The sequence below is a fragment of the Saimiri boliviensis genome, chromosome 14, assembly GCF_048565385.1.
Source record: "Saimiri boliviensis isolate mSaiBol1 chromosome 14, mSaiBol1.pri, whole genome shotgun sequence".
Taxonomy (NCBI): Eukaryota; Metazoa; Chordata; class Mammalia; order Primates; family Cebidae; genus Saimiri; species Saimiri boliviensis.
In genome coordinates, this window is record NC_133462.1 from 3,721,705 (window position 1) to 3,728,533 (window position 6,829).

Genomic DNA, 6,829 nt, shown 5'->3' on the forward strand with positions numbered 1-6,829 from the left:
TCACTCTGTCGCCCAGGCTGGAGTGCAGTGGTGTGATCATGGCTTACTGCAGCCTCGACCTCCTGGGCTCGAGTGATCCTCCCACCTTAGCCTTGGAAAGTGTGGGATTATAGGTGTGAACCACTGCATCCCGCTGCAGCATTTTTAAAGAATTGTTTTTTTCTGAGATGGAGTCTTGCTCTTGTTCCCCAGGCTGGAGTGCAGTAACGTGATCTTGGCTCATGGCAGCCTCTGCCTCCTGGGTCCAAGCAGTTCTTCTGCCTCAGTTTCCCAAGTAGCTGAAATTACAGACATCGCAACCGTGCCTGGCTAATTTTGTATTTTTAGTAGAGACAGGATTTCACCATGTTGTGTTGGCCAGGATGGTCTCAAACTCCCGACCTTGTGATCTGCCCGCCTCGGCTTCCCAAAGTGCTGGGATTACAGATTACAGGCATGAGACACTTTGACCAGCCTTTTTTTTTTTTTTTTTTAGACAAAATCTTGCTCTGTTGCTCAGGCTGGAGCAGGTGTCCCCAAACTTTTTACACAAGGGGCCAGTTCACTGTCCCTCAGACCGTTGGAGGGCCGCCACATACTGTGCTCCTCTCACTGACCACCAGTGAAAGAGGTGCCCCTTCCTGAAGTGTGGCGGGGGGCTGGATAAATGGCCTCAGGGGGCCGCATGCGGCCCGCAGGCCATAGTTTGGGGACACCTGGGCTGGAGTATAGTGGCATGATCTCGGTTTACTGCAACCTCTGCTTCCCAAGTTCAAGAGATTCTTTTGCATCAGCCTCTCGAGTACCTGGGACTACAGGCACCTGCCACCACGCCCCATTAATTTTTGTATTTTTAGCAGACGTGGGGTTTCACCACATTGGTCAGGGTGGTCTCGAACTCCTGACCTCAGGTGATCTGCCTGCTTCGGCCTCCCAAAGTGCTGGGATTACAGGCTTAAGCCACTGTACCCAGCTTTTTTTTGAGACAGTCATGCTCTGTCACCCAGGCTTGAGTGCAGTGGTGTGATCTTGGCTCACTGCAACTTCCATCCCTGGGTTCAAGCGATTCTCCTGATTCTCCTGCCTCAGCCTCCCAAGTAGCTGGGATTACAAGCGCACACCACCACACCCGACTCATTTTTGTAGTTTCATTAGAGATGGGGTTTCGCCATGTTGGCCAGGCTGGTCTGAAATTCCTGACCTCAAGTGATCTGCCTGCCTCAGCCTTGAAAAGTGCTGGGATTACAGGCGTGAGCCACCACACCCGGCCCACAGCATTTTTCATGATAGCCATAAGACAGAAGCAACTCAAATGTTCATTAACTGATGAATGGGTAAACATATGTTGGTTCATCCATACGGTGGAATGTTGTTCAGCCACGGAAGGAATGACATACTGACATACGCTGTGACATACATGAACCTTGAAAACATACTGAGCCAAAGGAACCAGATAGAAAAGGTCACATATTATATGATTCCATTTATATGAGTTTTCTAGAACAGGAAAATCGACAGAAGCAGGAAGGAGATTCGTTTTTTTGAGGGGGCTGGGGAAGGGTGGGTAGAGATGATGGCTAAAGAGAATGGCGTTTGTTTTTTGATGACGAAAGTGTTCTGGAGTCAGTGGTGACAGTTGCACAACCTGTGAATATGCTGAAAAACTGAATTGTACTTTAGATGGTACATCTTGTGGTATGTAAAATGTATCTAAATTAAGAAATGCAAAAGCAGGCTGGGCGTGGTGGCTCATGTCTGTAATCCCAGCACTTTCGGAGGCCAAGGAGGGTGGATCACCTGAGGTCAGGAGTTTGTGACCAGCCTCACCAACTTAGGGAAACCCTGTCTCTACTAAATTACAAGCAAACAAACAAAAAAGCTTGGCATGGTGGCGCCTGTAGTCCCAGCTACTTAGGAAGCTGAGGCAGGATAATCGCTTGAACCATGGAGGTTGCAATGAGCCAGGATCACACCATTGCACTCCAGCCTCTCTATCTCTCTCTCTCTCTCTCTCTCTCTCTCTCTCTCTTTCTCTCTCTCTCACACACACACACACACACACACACACAGAATACTAAAGCAATTTTAAAAAGTGACTCAAAGTTCCATGTGGGAGAATCAGCTCAGCGACAATTTAGTAACTTTGCTGCTCTAGCTTTGTGACTTTGCATTCAGGATGTATATTGGTGACCATGTGGGTCTGGTCACTGGGCCCCAAATCCCAAATAAGATAGGCGCTATGGTTTGAATGTAGGTATCCTCCCAAAAGTTATATGTTGAAACCTAACCACAAATGCAATAGTATTAGGTGGTGGGAATTTTAGGAGGTGCGTCATGAAGGCAGAACCCAACAAATCGGGTTAATGTGCTCATAAAAGAGGCTTGAGGGAGCCCCTTGCCCCTTTGGCTGAGTGAGGACACAGCAAGAAGTCACCGTCTGTGAAGCAGAGAGCAGACCCTCACCTGACACTGAATCTTTCTAGTGCCCTGATCTTGGTCTTTCCAGCCTACAGAACTGTGAACAGTACATTTGTATTGTTTGTGAATTATCAGGTCCAAGGTATTCTGTTGCAGCAGCCCAAGTGGACCGAGACACAGTTGATTGATTTTTCTTTTCTTTTTTCTTTTTTTGAGACGAGGTCTCACTCTGACACCCACGGTGGAGTGCAGTGGTGCAATCACAGCTCACTGCAGCCTCGACTTCCTAGACTCAAGTGGTCCTCCCACCTCAGCCTCTCAAAGGGCTGGGTTTACAGGTGTGAGCCACTTTGCCTGGCGGACAGTAGTTGATTTCTTTCACATGTGAAAGTCTGAGTTGGGATGATGGCTCTGTTTTGTGAAGTTGCCTGCGTCCAAGCTCATTCTGCTGTGTAACCACCTTCCTCAGAGGGTTGCCTTTGCTCATGGGGTAAGATAGCTCCCACTCTGTTGCAGAGAGAAGACGGGGTAAAATGAAAGGAGACAGGATTCCTCCTACTCAGTCTCATTTGCAGAAGTTAATTACGTTGTCATACCCAGTTGCAAGGGATGCTGGGAAATGTAACCATTATTCTAGGTGGCTATGCTAAACCCAGTATAAATCGGAGGTTCCATTATGTTGAGAAAGAAGGGGACAATGAACACTGGGGGACAACTCATCTCTCCTACTGAAACCATGCCTCCCTGTCCACTATGTTTTATCAAAGGCAGTGTGTCTTGCAATCAGTGGGCTCAGAGTCCTCTTAGAATGCCTGTATCTGTTTGCTTTTGGGGCATAAAAAGTTGCCCCAGGTTGGGCACGGTGGCTCATACCTGTTACCCTAGCACTTTGGGAGGCCAAGGCGGGTGGATCACCTGAGGTCAGGAGTTCGAGTCCAGCCTGGCCAACGTGGCAAAACCCCATCTCTACAAAAATACAAAAATTAGCCAGGTGTGGTGGTGTGCGCTTCTGATCCGAGCTACTCAGGAGGCTGAGGCAGGAGAATCGATTGAACCTTGGAGGCAGAGGTTACAGTGAGCTGAGATTGCACCACTGCAGTCCAGACTGGGTGACAGAGTGAGAGTCCATCTCAAAAATGAAGAAAAAGAATTGAGGCTTCTGGCCTGGCATGTTGGCTCACAGCTGTAATCCCAGCACTTTGGGAGGCTGAGGTGCGGGTATTGCTTGAGGCCAGGAATTCAAGACCAGCCTGAACAACATAATGAAACCGCATCCCTACAAGGTCACTTCCTGAGCACCGCATAAGATTTCTTGAGCTAAGCCGGGCGCGGTGGCTCAAGCCTGTAATCCCAGCACTTTGGGAGGCCGAGGCGGGTGGATCAGGAGGTCAAAAGATCGAGACCATCCCGGTCAACATGGTGAAACCCCGTCTCTACTAAAAATACAAAAAAGTCAGCTGGGCATGGCGGTGCGTGCCTGTAATCCCAGCTACTCAGGAGGCTGAGGCAGGAGAATTGCCTGAACCCAGGAGGCGGAGGTTGCGGTGAGCCGAGATCGCGCCATTGCACTCCAGCCTGGGTAACAAGAGCGAAACTCCGCCTCAAAAAAAAAAAAAAAAAAAAAAAAAAAGATTTCTTGAGCTGTAGCCATCACATCCACTTTCCAAGAAGGAAGAGGGCAGGAGAGAAGACCAGAAATGTGCACTCTTCAGCTGAATCATCCCCTCGGATGAAGCCTTTCTGGAAGCCCCGGCCAGCAATGTTTCCTTCCACCTCATTGGTTTCCTCTCATTGCCAAAGAGACTGGGTCTCCACGTGGTGCTTTAGTGAGCTAGATGCTCTGCTATCCCAAATAGGATTTCGGTTCTGCTATTGAGGATGGAGACGGTAGTTATGGGCAGACAATTAGCGGGCTCTGACGCAGTCCACCCCTTTTGTTACACAGCACAAATAGATAGATCCTGCACAGGGAACATAGTCCCCAAGAACAAGAAACCAGGTTCTCGGAGGTCAGACCAGGTTCTTGGGGTCACCCAAGTCTATTAGTCAGTCTTGGGTGTGTCTCTGGATGGGTTGGCATCCTATAAACAAAAAGACAAGTTATCTCGCTGGGCATTATCTATCTGCGATTACAGGAATGAGCCACCCGGCTGTGTTTATGTCTGTACATGCTCACATAAACATGTCTATTTACATTTTCATGATTGCGAATGTTTATTTGTGGAAAACACAGTTTAGGATATCTCATCTGCTCAACCCACCCAACGTACTGTGGGATGTGTTCTCACCATAAGCTCTATTAGCAATCTTTACCTTAACTGCCATCCTTAGACTTTTACTTCTACTTAAAAAACGGTATTCCATTAGAACGGTGACAAATTCCAGCTCTGAGCTGGGTGCAGTGGCTCACATCTATAATCCCAGCACTTTGGGAGGCCGAGGAAGGTGGATCACCTGAGGTCAGGAGTTTGAAACCAGCCTGGCCAACATAGTGAAATCCCATCACTACTAAAAATACAAAAGTTAGCCGGGTGTGGTGGTGCACATCTGTAGTCCCAGCTCCTCAGGAGGCTGAGGCAGGAGAATCACTTGAACCCGGGAGAAGGAGATTGCAGTGAGACAAGATCACGGCACTGCACTCCAGCCTGGTGACAGAGTGAGACTCCGTTTCAAAAAAGAAAGAAAGAATTCCAGCTCTGAATTTGACAGTCCTTGGATTGAACCTGGTCTGGGCCAATTTCTAGCTCTGTGACTCGGGGCTAGTCTCTGAGTCTCTGCCTCCTGCAGTTGATGAGATGATGTACACAAAGTATGTGATAGGTACGTGATGTTGGCTGTGTGCCTCTTAATGTACCACTCAATAAAATCAACGTCTCTCTTGTCTTTCCATGGTGAATGTTTTGTTTTCACTTCTAGGGCCTGCTGTTTGCTCTCAATGATAACAGTGGAATGTTGGTGCTTACCCCTTGGAACTGCAGACCCTCCTCACTGGTGAAAAGACCCTCAGAAAGATAAGAAGAAAATGTTCCCACTTCTTCTGTAACAGTAGAAAAACAGACATTAGTCTGTATCATAAAGATGCTACCGCTAAGTAGGTGAAGTTAGAACATCAGCAAAAGTATAAAGTTGACTCTCTGTCCAGTGTAGAGAGAGGAATAAGAAATCATAAGTTCATTCTGATTTTTGTTATCTTACTCTTTTCTGGATTGTGCTATTGCAATGTAGCCTGGGCAACAAGAGCAAAACTCCCTCTCAAAACAAACAAACAAAAACATAAACACTCATAAACAACATGTACTGGACCATAGACATGATTGCAAATACAATTATACATAAATGCACAGAAATACACACAGAACCAGAGCTACACACAGTAACTCCCTGAAGATTCGCTTCTTGTTTTCCTGGGGGAAGGAGGCTGGTGTGTATGTATGTAGAAAGTGTGGGGTTCAGGGACCACACCTAAGAGCCATGAGATCTATAAACAGGCGTTGTGGCAAATGAAGACCCCATCATTGGGTTCCATCAGATATTCTATTAAAGAACATCAGCCAGGTGCTGTGGCTCACACCTGTGATCCCAGCACTTTGGGAAGCTGATGGGCAGATCACTTGAAGTCAGGAGTTTGAGACCAGCCTGGCCAACGTGGTGGAACCCCATCTCTACTAAAAATACAAAAATTAGCCAGGTGTGGTGGAACACACCTGTAATCCCAGCTACTTGGGAGGCTGAGGCAGAAGAATCGCTTGAACTCAGGAGGTGGAGGTTGCAGTGAACTGAGATCGCACCATTGCACTCCAGCCTGGGTGACAGAGCAAGACTCTGTCTCTAAACAAAACCAAAAACCAACCAAACAAAAAACATCAACGCTGTAACTATGCTTGGGTTTGCACCAATGACATGTTCAGGCTTGCCCTGCACCACGTCGGCTGACCTCCTTCACACTGTTTCCTTCTCCCTCCTCTTCTCAGTTGAGTGACCCCACTCCTCCAGATGTTCCAAATATGATGCTCAAATGAGCAGGGCGACGGCGGGAGTGGGCACAGTGCGCTGCTGCCCCTGAGGTGCCGTTCGTGATGTCTGGACACTAGCTAGACTAGCTGCATGTGACTGGAGGAGTTTGTGTTGTACCAGTGCATGCCTTGGAAACACTTAAGTAATGCAAAAGGTTGTACTTAAAAAAAAAAATCTACTGACAAGTTGCTCTAGTAACCCGAAGAAAGTGAAGAAGAAAGCACGCAGACATTGATTTGTTCAGATAGTTCAATGCCTCATGATACAATAAAACCACCAAAGTTTTTGTAACAAAAAATAGGAAAGAAGGAAGGAGAGGAAAGAAAGAAAGAAAGAGAAAGGAGGAAAAGCAGGCCTCGTGGTATGCTCAGTTTACTTCTCTGCCCAAACCCAGGGACTTCAGAGTGGGTGGGGAACT